Genomic DNA, 15333 nt, shown 5'->3' with positions numbered 1-15333 from the left:
CTTAATGTGCTTTGTTCCCAACAAATGGTTGAATTCAGCGAAAAGAGTTGATTGAAACTGTGAGCCCCTGTCCGTTGTGATTACGGAGGGCACTCCGAAAATCGCTATCCAATTTTGTAAAATCGCTCTAGCTATTGTTGCGGCTTATATGTCTTTCACTGGTATTGCTGTCGGCCATCTGCTGGATCTATCGACTATAGTAATGATGTGGGTATGTCCTTTTGAATTGGGCAAGGGTCCAACCAAGTCGATATGAACATGAGTAAACCTGGCATCTGGTACACTGAAAGTTCCTAAAGGTGATTTTGTGTGCCTGTGAACTTTGTTTTTTTGGCAAGGAATGCAAGTTTTAGTCCAACTACGGATGTCTGTATTCATATTTGGCCAAACAAAACGTTCCCCTATTAATTTCACGGTGGCACGTTTTCCTGGGTGGGATAAATTGTGGAAGTGCTGAAAAACTTGTCGTCTGAGGCTGGGTGAAATATAAGGGCGAGGGTGTTTTTGTGAAACATCGCAATAGAAATTTGTTGTTCCGAATGATATCGGCATTTCTTTCAGCTTCAGTGAAGTTTTATCCATTATAGCTGGGAGCGTGGTATCAGCTAATTGCTCTTGTGCTATTAATTCCATACTTAGTGGAGTGGAATTCAAAGAAGCAATTGTTGCGTGAGATAAAGCGTCAGCTACAACGTTTTCTTATCCTTTTACGTACCGTATATCGGTAGAATATTGAGCTATATAGTCAAGATATCGAATTTCTCGTGGACCATATTTATCGACATGTGTGTGCAGAACAAATGTTAGGGGTTTATGATCCATATAAATGGAAAATTATCTGCCTTCGAGGAGATGTTTAAAGTGCTTAATTGGAAAGTAAATTGCAAGTAACTCTCTCAAGAATGTGCTATGTTTAGTCTGCGCTTTATTTAACTTGGAAGAGAAGAATGAAATAGGGGTCATTTTGTTGTCAGAAATTTGGTGAATGACAGCTCCTACTGCTATTTCCGATGCATCCGTCATAAGTGTAAGTTTCGTTGTATCGCTATCTTGGATATATGTAAGTTTGGTGAAGTTTGCCAAAGCAGTTTTCGATTGTTCGAAGGCCTGTAGTGCAGGTCCTTCCAAATCTAACTGTTGGTTTTTGGTTCGGTTTTTTAACAAGTCCGTTAAAGGTGCGAGTAACATGGAACAGTTCGGCAAAAAGCATCGGTAATAGTTAATTATGCCTACAAAATGGCATACTTGTCTGACAGATATCGGTAGAGGGAAATTTGAAATGGCACTTACTTTTTCAGGCAAAGGGGAGATTCCATCCTTGTCAATTAAATGACCGAGAAATTAAACTTCCTGGTGGCCAAAAACACATTTTTCAGTGTTTAGTTTCAGACAGAAATGTGACAGTCTTTCAAAAGTTTGTTCCAGGTGTAGCCGGTGTTCTTCGAGGTTTCTGCTGGCGATTAAAACATCGTCCACATATGCGAATATGAATGGCAGACCTCTGAAAACTTCGTCAATCAAACGTTGGAAAGTTTGACAGGCGTTTCTCAACCCGAAAGACATCCTTAGGAACTCGTAAAGGCCAAATGGTGTGGTCAGTACAGTTTTATGAATGTCTTCTTCTGCGACTGGAATTTGAAAATATGCCTTTACGAGGTCCAGTTTGGAGAAAATTGTGGTGCCTTGGAGTCCATTGGTGAAGTCATGGATATGGGGGATAGGATATCTATCCAGAACTGTTTTCACGTTTAAGAGTTTAAAATCTCCGTACGGGCACCATGTGGTGTTGTCAGCTTGCTGTACCATGTGGCGTGGTGATGACCAAGCACTTTTCGAGGGCCGTATTATCCCCATGTGGAGTAGGTTTTGAAACTGATTTTGCTAATTTGTATTTATCCGGTTTCAAGTGTCTGGGGGTTGAATAGACGGGCGGTCCTGTGGTCTTAATATAGTGCTTAGTGGTATGCTTGATGGGGTCCGTGTTTTTAAATGGCTGGAAAAGTTGAGGAAATTTTTGGAGTAACCGGCGGATGTGTAAATCATCAGGTAGGGCAGCGCTGATTCCGGTGGTTAAAAATTTCGAGGTAGTTCCTCTCACCAAAATCTTTGTTTCGTTGTCTGTCAATGTGTGATGAGTCATGTCAACAGACAGGTTGAAATGGGCTAAAAGGTCTGCCCCCAAAATTGGAGTGGTCACGCTGGTTATGGTGAAATTCCAGAAAAAATTCCTTCGCATTCCCAGGTTTAAGTTTAAAGTTTTCTCTCCAAAAGTGGGTATTTTTGTACCATTGGCGGCGTGTAGGCTGAAAAATTGGGTCCCTGTTGGGTGGCCATGCGGTGTCGGTATGACGCTGATTTCTGCTCTGGTGTCTGTTAAAAAAGTTATATCCGTGGATTTTGTCACGCATATAAAACAGACGACCTTTTTTTGTGCTCCAGCTACAGTCGTCGTCGTTACTGGCTGGAAAGTTCGTTTCCCTGCACTGTTTTTTTGAACGCGCAGAGTGTAGTGCATTTTCTCACATCGACGCCGAATCTCTTGTGGTAGAAGCAAACATCTTGTCTATCTTGTGACGCGGACTGGTTCCTGCTTAAACTTCTTCACCTGTAACTTTGTCGCATGTCGTTGTAGTTTCTGGGATAATGTCGATGTGTTTGAAGTACGTTGGCTAGCTGCTTTGAAAGCTTTTTAACTTTAATTCGGCTAATTCGTCATCTCGGTTTTGGTCAGGCTGCCGAATGTTTAATGCCATGGTTTCGTTGTAGGAGTCCATCTGTTGAAGTTCCATTTTGATTTTTTTTTGTTGAAATTTTTATCTTGTGTGCGGTTTGAAAATGTTCCTCCACGTGGTCGACAAGTTTGTTTGTTTTTTTAGAGAAAAATTATTTTTTGTGCATGCCGTGGATTTGTGTGGAAGCGCGTGTTTCGTTCAAACTCATTCATCTCATTTTAAAATAACGGGGTCACCATCGTTTGTTGCAGACCAGGATATAATAATCCTAACCCGCTACAAAAGAAAATAATGAAATGAATGCAAAGAAAGAAACAAAACTCAATTGCAGAATAAAATAAACATGGCGTTTATTTTCTTTCGAAAATAAAGGGTTTAGGTGGAACACGTGTTCATTCAGTCGTTGATGACTATGTGCGTGGAAAAAAAGGAATGAAGTAGAGGAACGAGAAATGGCAGTCCAGCATGTAGAAAAAGAAAAAGAGAGGGGGTTGACCTCAGCGTCAAAGCCACACGTCCATGGTAGTAGTCGTCCACATGGAAAAGTCTTCAAGCCAAAGGATGTGGACGCAAACTTGTCTGGTTGATAAACTAAAGCAAAAGTGAAGAAAGAGGAAGTTGAATGGTTGTTGTTGACTTTTATACCGGGGTCAGTGTTCTGACTGCGCATGTCTGGATTTCCTTTCAGGGGAAGTGACGTTTCCCATTTGTGCGTACACGTGCGCACGTTAGCGTGTATGTGTATGCACATGAATGTGAGTGTATGTATATACACTCACATTCATGTGCATGAACGTGAATATATGTACGTGTCTGTGCATGTGTGCATGCGTACATGTGGGTGTGTGTATGTGAGGAAAAAAATATGCTCAAACAAGACTCCCCCTCCTGAGGAGAAAAAAAAAATATAAATACAAGAGAAACGTATTTCGTTTTTGTTTTTTTTATGTATATTTTTTTCTTTTTTCTTTTTTTTTTAATAAGTTATATATTGTTTGAAATGTTTTGGCCAATGAACTTTTCAACCTGTTTTTGTTGTTATTTGTGGTGTGTGTTTTTTTGTCATTTCTTTGTCAGTTTGTGAGTGTGTATGTTCTTGTATTGGAGTAGGAGAAATGTGTAATTGTTCGTTTATGAATGCAGGTTTAAGTCTGTCTATTGCAATAGTGTCTTTTTTATCTCTTTTTAAAATGGTAAAATACTTTTCATTTATGTCGAGAACTAGATAAGGTCCGGAATAATTTGGACAGAGTGGTTTTTTGACTGCGTCGTTCCTGATAAAAACGTATTTATAGGTGTGAATATCGCTTGGAACGAAAATGTTTGTGTCTGGCTTTTTGGTTGGAGTGAATTTTAATCATGACATTTTATGTTTTAAATCCGTTACAAAAGTTGTCGTTGGGGAAATGTCTGTATTGTTTTCGCAGAATTGTCCCAGTAAAATCAGTGCTGATCTGAAAACTAATTCTGCAGGTGTGCTCTACAAATCTTCCTTCACAGTCTTGCGAATTGCTAGGAGAATGAGTGGCAAATTATCTGACCAGTCTGCTTTGTTTTCATTCATAGCCAAAGATGCTTTTAATTATCTATGAAACTGTTCAACTTACCGTTTGGATAAGGGTGGTAGGCAGTAGTCTTAATGTGCTTTGTTCCCAACAAATGGTTGAATTCAGTAAAGCCACGCATCCATTGTAGTAGTCATCCACGTGGAAAAGTCTTCAAGCCAAAGGCTGTGGATGCAAAATTGTCTGGTTGATGAACCTAAGCAAAAGGGAAGAAAGAGGATGTTGAATGGTTGTTGTTGACTTTTATACCGGGGTCAGTGTTCTGACTGCGCATGTCTGGATTTCCTTTCAGGGGAAGTGACGTTGCCTATGTGTGTGTACATTTGCGCGTATGTGTGCGTACATGTGCGTACGTTAGCATGTGTGTGTATGCACATGAATGTGAGTGTATATACATGAACGTGAATATATGTACATGTCTGTGCATATGTGCGTGCGTACATGTGGGTGCGTGTATGTGAGGAAAAAAACATGTTCGAACAGGGAGTACTATCACATCCCCCTTCTTTCAACGATTAGATGAAAAGACAAGAAAAAGAACATCTTTTATGAAATGATGAGCCAAAATTAAAAATTAATCACCAACTGTCCCATCTCTAATTTTTTTTTTTTTTTTAAGGGAGAAGTCTGATGAAACATCCAGAAGTGGTGGTTTGAACTGCTATAGGGTTGTTGTAGATGTCCGTGTCTGGTACTCCATGGGGTGTTTGCATACAAGGTGACTTGCTTTTGTGTGCTGTTTGTCTCTATATTAGGCAAACAGTCTTTGGTAGGTTCCTGAGGAATTTCTGTTGAGTGTACCTTTGGACGTGGTGTGATTCCAGAGGAGTCTCTCTAAGGTGGTCGATTTTGACAAAAAGTTTTTTTCAGAGGAGGTACGACCTTGGTTCTCTGCTCATTTGTGTGAGAAGTGCAGGAGACTACTTGCCTGCTTCTTCATTTACAGCATGTACAGGTTGTCCTATGTACAGTCTCTTGGAGGAAAAGTTTTATCAGTTTTTGTGATCGAAGTACCATGCTAATATTTTGATAGAAGAACATGATAGTTCCCTCAGAGTTCGAACATTAAATGAGATGATAGTCTTAAAATAGTTGCAGCTCAATGGTACACCAAGGTGCATAATTAATCAATCAATCAATCAATTAATCAATCAATAAGGGTTTTATTATCTAATGAATCCCTGAACTTTAACCATCTCTCTGTCCCAGGCTATCCACTTTCATGGGGGACCCATGTGTTGTATCAGGTCGTCCCTTCATTCTTGGTCTTCCCTTTGGCATCTTATGTTCACAAGGTTTCCATTCCATTGTTATTGTTTGACCATCTGTTGTCTTGCTACGTTCCCTACCCATCTGTTTGGATGTCTTGATAGTAGTATTGATGCCAATAACTCTTGTTTGTTGGCAGATCTAAATGTTTGTCTTTCTATCTTGTAGAGTGATGCCCAAAATTATTCTCTCCATCTTCCTTTGCCAAGATTTCACTTTGGCAAGACGTCAGGGCCCATGTTTCACTACTGTGCATAACACGTCATTAAAACCTTGGGGCTGCTTAATTCTATTGACTGTGTGTGAACAGCAAATCCCACCTATTTGCCTTTCACTCTTTTGCCTACCCTAACTCAGATATATGTATACCTAGTTCCCACCAGTGTCATCCTCATCGTTGAATCGGATTTCTACCAGTGCAGAAGTATCAATCTTATACCTACCTTGCAACGCTACCAGTATGTTGCTCAAAATTCTTTGACTCATCGCAATTGTGAAGTGTCCACACATCCAAAGTGGCTAAAGATTTTTTTTTTTTTTTGTAATGCTTTGTTTTTGTCATTGGCTTTCATGAGTAGTTTTCCTGACCGCATCCCTTATGCAATGACTAATATCGAAACCATGGAGGCAGAAGAAATGTTGAATCATGCCAGGATGCTGGCAAAACATCAAAGTGAATTAGGAGCAGTTGCAAACAAGCCTAGTGGAGATAAACTGACAGTTAGGAGACAGAGCTGAAAATTTTCTTGAAAATACTTCCAATATCAGAGTCCTATGTGATGAGACATTGTTGAGAACCGAAACCAAACATATGTTTCCAGTGTGGCCAGGTTGGGCACATTATTAAGAATTGCCCTTCACTTCAGGGAAACAAGTAAATGGGAACTATTGCACCAGTAATTCTGAAAAGGCATATGAGAGTTTGTTGTCACAGATAGTGGTCACTGTCTATGGGTAGAGGACTAGAGGTCTTGTTGATTCAGGTTGTACCATTACACTCGTCACTACTTGGAATGGATATTAGAATGATGGATAGAAGAGAGATGAAATGTGGAGACACCGATATTGAGATCGTTGTAAGGCAAATACCACTACAGCTCAGAGTGACTGTGCTTGATAGTCTTGTCATAGGAATCGATACGACCCTGGGACTGGATGTTTTAGACCAACTGTGAGGAGCTACAATTACTAAAGGCCAAGTCAAGTTCGGCAATGAGTACATAACTAAAATGGCAATAACCAAAAGCAATTCTATCCAACCAACAAAACTCAGGCCATATCAGATTGAGGATGAGGATTTTTTAGCCTATTTTGATGGTGATAAGTGAACAGTAGAATAGCAATATATTTCAGGGCCACCTGTGTTGACAAACCGGATTAACTGCTACAAAAGTACCTTAAGAGGAGAGATAAAACTGCAGTTTAAGCAAGAAGTTGAGATTGACAAAGGAATTCTAATACCATGGTCAGGGATGGTTGAAGGAATTCTACTACTCATAGCATTGGTTTAACCTACTAAGAAGGAGTTGAACAAGTATGTTGCATGCCACATCAAAGGTGGGATTGATGTATATGAAGAAGTTGTGAGAGAGGGGAGGAGAACAAAACGAGCAGCCAAAATCGTCGACTTAAAACCTTCAAATTCATGTGGACAAGAAGCTGTGGCACAGTACCAATTGGTCAAATATAGAGGTCAGATTATTGTTTAGCCAGATTGAGATTTGGACTAAATTTCACATCAAAAATTATGACAACATTGCTTAAGACCGTGTTGACCAAAGATGATACAGTGAAAAGAGCCACCAGCTCTTATATTCATGATGTACTGGTGGATGAGATAGAGGTGACTGCCGAAAGAGTGAGATATCATATCAATAAATATTGGTTGACAGTTAAACCATCAAAGTCGTTAGAAAATGAAATCCCTGAAATCAAGGATGGCCTAACCAAGCAAGAACTTTTTTGGTGTGCTGGAGATTGGTTGGTCATTACTCTGTGGTCAAATAGTTGTGAACTACATGCAGCTTTATTAAAAGGCAAACTGGTACAGACCTGTGGGAGGATGAAATTAACCAAGAGATGCTGCACATGATACAAGAGGTTATTGCGAAAGTGAAAACTGTAGACCCTGTAAAGGGAGAATGACATATAAAAAAGAGTTCAGATTGGGTAATATAGAGCGGTATTAGCAGCCTGGCATTAAGGGATTTGTTAGAAATAGGAGGAGTAACCACTGAAAATGCTGCTTGGCTACAAAAAAAGATGATAGTGCCCACATCAATGTTGCTTGGCTCAATACTACGATGAAACACGTCAATTTGGCTTTGAAATGGGGCTAGAGAGTTAATTGTCAAACAGACTCAGCAAGAGTAGCATCACGGATTAAATTAGAAATGCCAGGAGATAAGTGGATCAGGACGAAAGCTGAAATGTTTATCAAGCATCGACTTGAAGCACTAAGAGACCTGATCAGAGAAATCGGACTGAAGGTAACCATCGCATTTGTTTCATCACAGAAGAACAAAGCAGATGGACTGACCAGAGTGAAGAAGTCCTTGCTATAAGGAAAGAAACAGGTGTGCGGTGGGGTAGAAGATCTGCATAATCTGCATCATTTTGGAAAGGAATAACCTTGTATTTAGCAAGGAAAGTGAATCCTAACATGAAAATAGATAATGTTCAAGAGGTGGTAGAGAAATGTAGTGAGTTTTACTCCATTCACCCTGCACCATTCAAGCATGAAAAAGAGAGATTGCATGTAACAGAGAATTGGCAGCGATTGGCCAATGACATCATGAATTACCAACATGAACAGTATTTAATTATAACTGTGAACCTGGGCGAGTAGCGATATGGTGAAAAATTAGAGCAGAGATTGCAGAAGAGGTAATGAAAGTAGCTGAAGGGGTGTTTATGGAAATAGGGCCAGTGGAACAGGTTTTGGTGGATAACGGTATACCCTTCCACTTGTAAGCCTTTATAGTGCTGTGTGAGAAGTGGAACATTAGGCAATACTTTAGCTCTGCATACATGCCAACCAACTGGCGATGTAATCATAGAGATGTACCATCAAGCTATAAAAGCTGTGGCAGCAAGAGGCCGAATTTCGCCCCAGGAGGCGTTTTTTTTTTTTTGTATAAGACAGCACCAAAGACTGGCCGAGATGAAATGTTAGTACCATACAGATCTGTTCTTATTTACAAATTGCAACATCAACTGGTCATAATGGAGAGAGCGGAACAGGCGCAAACAGAGATCATAGTGTGTGAAGAGGTGTGGGTAAAACCCCTCAATCCTCATTGTACAATCTGATGGGGAAGAGGGACAGTAACTGGAGTGCTCTCCAAGAAGAAAGTGGCAGTTGGAGTGCCACATCACATTTTAAACATAGGGATAGTTTCCTTAACAGCAGAAAAGGAAATTGATGAATTCCCTCAAGAAGAAACCCTATGATGGTCAAACCACAAACCAAGACGCCCAGTGTGGATATGAATGTATGAGACCAATTATTTGTCTTCAAGATCAAGGGGCATGTCATCAAATACCTCAAAACAATTAGTAAAAACCTTTTTTATGCAGCCTGTAGTGTCTATTGGCAAACAAAAAGAAAAGAAAAGAATGGCTGCTGCTTCTCTTCATACGCTTACAATCTTGCCACCTGATATGAACATGAGATGCTCCTGATTTTGTATAAAAAACCCTGATTTTTCAGTTTTGATTTGGATGTTGGAGTAGCAAGTTTTGACTGAAAGGTTGCGAGTTTTGGAGTTTCCAGTTTTGACAGCAGAGTTACTGAACCAACAATAAATGATACTTTAAACAAAATATCCCGTGATCATGAAAAAAAAAAACAAAGAGATTGCAGAATTGGTATTTTGAAGCTATACATTACAAACGTTTTCATAACTTTTAGCTACTTTTTAGTATTTTCTAACTATTTTTATAGCCATTTCAGTGCATTTTGCCTCTCACTCAATTAAATGCAGAACTCTAACTTCCAACATAAACCCCCACTACCATGTTTCCTTCTCTAACGTCAGGGATCTACATTCCAACCTTCCAGAGGTTGAAATCCAATTACAGAAGACCAAACCAAGCCTATTCTTCCTAAGCAAAACTTTCATTGGACCGACTATTTCCCTAGATGAGTTTGCAATTAAAGGATATTCTAATTTAACATTCGAATATGACTTCCAAGATTGCCATGGGCATGGAATATGTGCCTACATTAAAAATGGCTTTCCATGTGGTAAAGACATCTCAAGAGAAAACCCTAAGTTGCCCGATATGTGCTTTCGGGTTGCACTTGCTCATGCCACTGCATTTATATTTATATCGCCCCCACAACAGTGGAGTTACTATCTTTAGGAGCATATCTGAGAAAATTGACTACATCCTGTCTGCTCATCCTTCGGCTAGCATTCACGTCTATGGAATGTTCACAATGTGGAATGGTTAACCCACTCAAACAAGACAGATGATAAGGGGAGGTTCTGTCAAAATTTTTCCATTGCTTATGACCTCACTCAGATTGTTCATGAACCCATCCGTGTGCCCAACACTGACGGTCAGTATGCAAGTCTCCCAGACCTTTTTCTCACAATTTGCCCTGAGCTATGTTCATCTTCCATTCTGCCTCTACTGGGATCTTTCAACCACTTGATTAAGATAAAAATAAAATGTAATAAGTTCTCAGATGTACCTTTCCATTGTACAGTATGTCTATACTCTATGGCTGACTGGGATAGCTTCCTTAAATTTATATCAGATCTACCTCTGCATTCCATGTTTAAAAAGAATGTGTCTTCTTATAGAAGATCTGACGGAATGGTTAATTGTAGGTATAGACCATTTCAGACCTGACGGAATGGTTAATTTTAGGTATAGACCGTTTCATACCCTTCAAAAAATTCCAGCAAAAGCCTAATAGCTAGCCATGGTTCTCTTCAGAATCTGCTGCTGTCATTGCAGACAGAAATCACTATTTCCATTGCTTCCAACGTAATATATATATATATACTGAGATTAAAGCCAACCACTGTAAAAGAGTAATAAAGAACACAATAGAGGTGTATGCTCAGTCCATCAAGTCCAAAGTAGCTGAGTAGCAGCTTGGTTCCTACCAATTTTGGCAAATAGCAAACAGGGTCCTAAATAGAAGTGTGCGCTGTATCCCACTTATCATCAATGGACCTACGCAAATCTCATCAGCATCGAACCAAGCCAAACTTTTTGCCCAAAACTTTGCAACTAATTCTACCTTATGTGATCAGGGTCGCCAGCCCCCCGTACTTCCTCTTGTATCAGAAAACATGCTATGCAACATACTAATATCCGTGCATGATGTTGCCAAGCTAATCAAAAACCTTAATTCCAGTCAATCAAGTGGGCCTGACGGCATTCCTATTATAATGCTGAAAAAGCTTCAACCAGAACTAGCTCCTATACTTATAAAGCTGTTTAAGCAGTGTCTTAAGGAGAATTGCTTTCAAACACTCTGGAAAAACTCGTCAGTGTGTCCCATATTTAAAAACTCAGGTGATTGCTCATCTCCTTCTCAATACAGACCAATCAGTCTCCTCTTGTCATGTAACACTAGAAATTATTTGTTATTTATCTGTGTGTCGATCTATCTATATCTCTATGTGCACTATGGATATATCTATCGATCTAGTTATCTATCTATCTTTTTATCTGTTTATCTATCTGTCTATCCATCTCGATCTATCTGTCCATCTAACTGGTAAGATAAAGAAAAGGTGAGATATGAAGATGTTTTGATAAAAGTTGTCTAAACACTATTGAGGTGTAAAATGGACAAGTTTCACCAGAAGCTCTAAAGCAGACCAGAAGGATGTGGTTGTTACCACGTGATCAGGTTAGCTGGACATAGAGTTGAAGTTGGAATTTAGACTTGGAACAGAGTGGTTGGGATGACTGTTGTCTCTGCCCCTCCTCCTTCAGAGGGGGATGATGTGTCTCACATTGGCGACTAAGAAGAACCCAATGGGACAAAAGAAACTCATTTTCCATATTCATCTGCATCGATACCTGAAAAGTGAAATAAAACTAATTGTTGTAGACCAGTGCTAGGGGTTACAAATGAAAAAATCCACAGGTAGTATAAAGTGTATAAAATATAATATGTATTTATCATAAAGAATACAGGAGTCACTAAAGTGGTATGAGAGGAACGTGTTTGTGGCATGCGGTTAAACATGGTATAAATGTCTCCATTTAGTCTCTGAAACCAGTGTTATTCATAGGACTGGTTGATTCCACTTAGTTCTCAAATAAGGGTGATTTGTACCCCACAACACCCCCCTCCCGAGCTTTTCATTCCCTGGGATGATCGTATAGCTCTTTTTCCTGGGGTTGATCTCTATCTGATCAGTCATTTTCCTTTTCCTGGAGGACCGGCGTTGTCCAGGTGCTTGTGGTGTTACCAAGTCGAACGTGTCATATATCTGGTCCATTACTTCTTCTTGTTCAGCAAGAGGTTGTCTTTCATCATCTGTGATACGTTTCTGAATTTTGTTTAAATGTTTCTTGTGAGTAAATCTTGGACCTTCGATAATGTAGACCATCCACCCAATTCTTTTCTTGACCTTTCGTAGTTCCCACATCGTACTATTATTTTTGTGTACCTGGAAAAATACCTTTTCACCAGGTAAATACCTCTTTTTAGAAACTATAGTATTTGGCGGTTTCACCTGTTTTGGCAAAAGTTTCTCGAAGACCGGCCTAATTTTCCTCGCAAGCATTAACTCTGTCGGCGACATCTTCGATGGAGTACTTTCATTTGGCGTGATTCGGTAAACTTGTAAAAACTGTTGTAGTGCCTTTTCTGAGGGTGTTCTTTAGCCTTCTTCAGGGCTCTTTTTAGCGTGTCTACAAACCTCTCTGCCTGACCATTCAATCGAGAATGATAGGTCGGCATTGTTATGTGGTTAACCTGGAAATCCTTGCAGAAACTTTTAAAATCTGCTGAAGTGAATTGTGTGCCATTGTCTGACACTAGACAATCAACCACACCAAACCTAGTGAACAATTCATGAAGAGCACTGATTGTAAAATCCGTTATTGGACTTTTATATCAAAATACCTCAGGCGATTTTGAAAAAACTGTCTACCAATAATAGTTTCCATTCACTGCATAATCTATGTGTATTCTTTGCCATGGGTGGTCCGCTTTAGGCCATGGGCTAAATTGTATTGGGGGCGCTTTTTCAGCCAATGCGCATCCCTTACACAACTTTACCATGCCTTCTGTATCAGTGTCCATACTCTTCCAGTAAACGTAGGACCTCATGAGGCTCTTCATTCGCGTAGCCCCAGGGTGCCCCATATGGAATTCCTTTAGAATTTTCTTTTGTAGTGTAGCTGGAATTACTACTCTTTCTCGGTACAACAGTACCTCATTACACATAGAACAAGCTTCCGCCACCGATTCATCTGATTGAAATTTTTGTTTCGTTTTTTTGAAGAAACTATCTTATTCAGCCTCCCTTATTATATCTTCCAAAGTCACTGGTAGTTCCTTGATCGTATTACATAGTATTTGTGTATAATCCTTTTCACTTTGTAGTGACGCTATTACTGTGTCTTCCAGCGGTTCCCTTGATTTCAGGATTAATTGTGACAATCTGTCTGCGTGACTTAACTTCACAGATGTAAGAAATCCCATACTGAAATCGTAGTTCAGTAGAATGGTCCCGCATCTTTGCAATCTGTTGGCTATGTAAGTTGGCAGACGTTTTTTTAGAGTCAAAGATGGTTATAAGCGGCTTATGGTCAGTTTGTAATTTAAATTTACGACTGTCTAAAAATCGGTGGAATTTTGTAACACCGAATATGATCCTCAGTGCTTCGTTTTCGATTTGGGAGTAATTCTTGGCAGGCAGTAAAGTTCTTGATTCATGGGCGATCGGCTTAGTGGACTCATCAGGCATCTTGTGTAGAATGCACGCCCTGATCCTATAAGAACGTGCATCAGTTGCGACAATAATCTTTTGTTTCGGATTGAAATGAGTCAGGGATAAATCTGACGTTAATGCAGCTTTTAATTTCTTAAACGCTGTCTGGCACTCAGGCGTCCAGTCCCATTTTTTTTTGTCCTTTTTTAATAGTACATTCACTGGTGGACACAATTCATGCATATTCTTAATGAACGTTTGATAATAGTTCACGAGCCCTAAAAAACTCTGCAGTGTAGTAACATTATGAGGTTCTGCCATGTCTTTTATAGCTGTGGACCTGTCTGGGTCGGGTTTCCTCGCGTCCTTCCAAAAAAAAATTTGCATTTTGCTTCCTTCAATATGAAGCCGTATTCTTTTATTCTGTCAAACACTTGAAATACATGATCTCTATGTTGTTCAACATTTTGACTACGCATAAGAATATCATCACGATAACCTATTGTGAAATCCAAACCGCTTAGCAAAGTATCAATTACCTGTTGGAAAATTGCAGGTGCTAAAAGTCATTTGTGTGTTGAGATACACAAAAGTTTCGAGCTATCTTCCTCTACTGGTATTTTTAGGTATGCCTCGCTTAACTCTATTTTGGAAAATAATTTTCCACCATTTAACTTAGTGAATATTTCGTCTGGGTTTGGTAGTGAGCAGTAATGGTCCTTGAGTGCCGCATTCAATCTGGTCGAAAAATCCGTGCATACCCTAATCTCTTTAGATTTTTTTTTCACATATACGGTGGGGCTGCCCACTCACTATAGTTAATTTGGGGTCAAAATCCTAGTGTTAACTAGTCTTTCCAATTCTTCTTCAATTTTTTCCCTCAAAGCGAACGGTACGCTTCGTGGCTTTTTGAATATTGGTTTTGCTTCATCCAGCAATTCAAATCTCGCTTTTATTTTTGTGCAGCATCCAAGCTTTTCAGAGAAAACACCTGGGAAAGATTTTTTAAGTTTGTCGGCTTCGGCCGTTAGGTTTTCGACTTTGTGACAAAAATCACTCATTGGCGAATCCCATCATTCAAATTCCTGAATCCAATCGGTCTCAAATAAGTTTGTTACATTCCTTAGAATGAAAACTTTTAGTTTTTTTTTTGTCGGTCTTTTTAGTGACACATTAATAACTAGCTCAGCCTCCAAATTTATTTTTTCACCAGTTACCAATCTTGCGACTTTATTCGTCTTTGTCATTGTGGGCTTTCCTATTCACTTCCACGTGTGAAAATTTATAATTGATAAATCTGACCCTGAATCGAGCTGCAGTTTTACTTCTTTATTTCTGATTCTTACCGTAACATATTTCCTTATGTTCTCTGTTGGTGAAGGGTTCATTTTTGCAGTTTTTATATAACTCTTTATTGCTTCTTTTGTTCTGCAATATTAGGCCTTGTGCCATGCTCGCTTGCATAGATCACATGTTATTTTCCATTGGTACTGACATGCATTGTACCCATGAGGTCCTCCACATTTGCTACAAAAGGTCCTAGAATTTTGTCTCCCCTGACAATTTTGTGAAGAGTTCTTTTTGCCTCTTAGCTGGTAATTGCTGGTGGATGGGTGTCCTTTATTTTTTAAGCATATTTTTTTCATGTGAGCGATACCTGCTTTCTCTATGTTTCGGGAATCTTGCTTCATTGCAACGAACCGCTGACAATCTTCAGCCAATTCCTGAAGCATCAAATCAGGTTCTAATTTCAATTTATTTAGAGCACAACGTCTTATATCGGCGTCTTTTGTGGCTATCAAACCTTGTGTGAATGTTAAGCATTTGAAAGTGTCCACTGTTAATGACGAC

This window comes from Euprymna scolopes, chromosome 19, assembly GCF_053919585.1.
Source record: "Euprymna scolopes isolate OS-2025 chromosome 19, ASM5391958v1, whole genome shotgun sequence".
NCBI classification, from domain to species: domain Eukaryota; kingdom Metazoa; phylum Mollusca; class Cephalopoda; order Sepiida; family Sepiolidae; genus Euprymna; species Euprymna scolopes.
The sequence above is the reverse complement of the archived record's forward strand: the minus strand, read 5'-3'. Positions refer to the sequence as shown.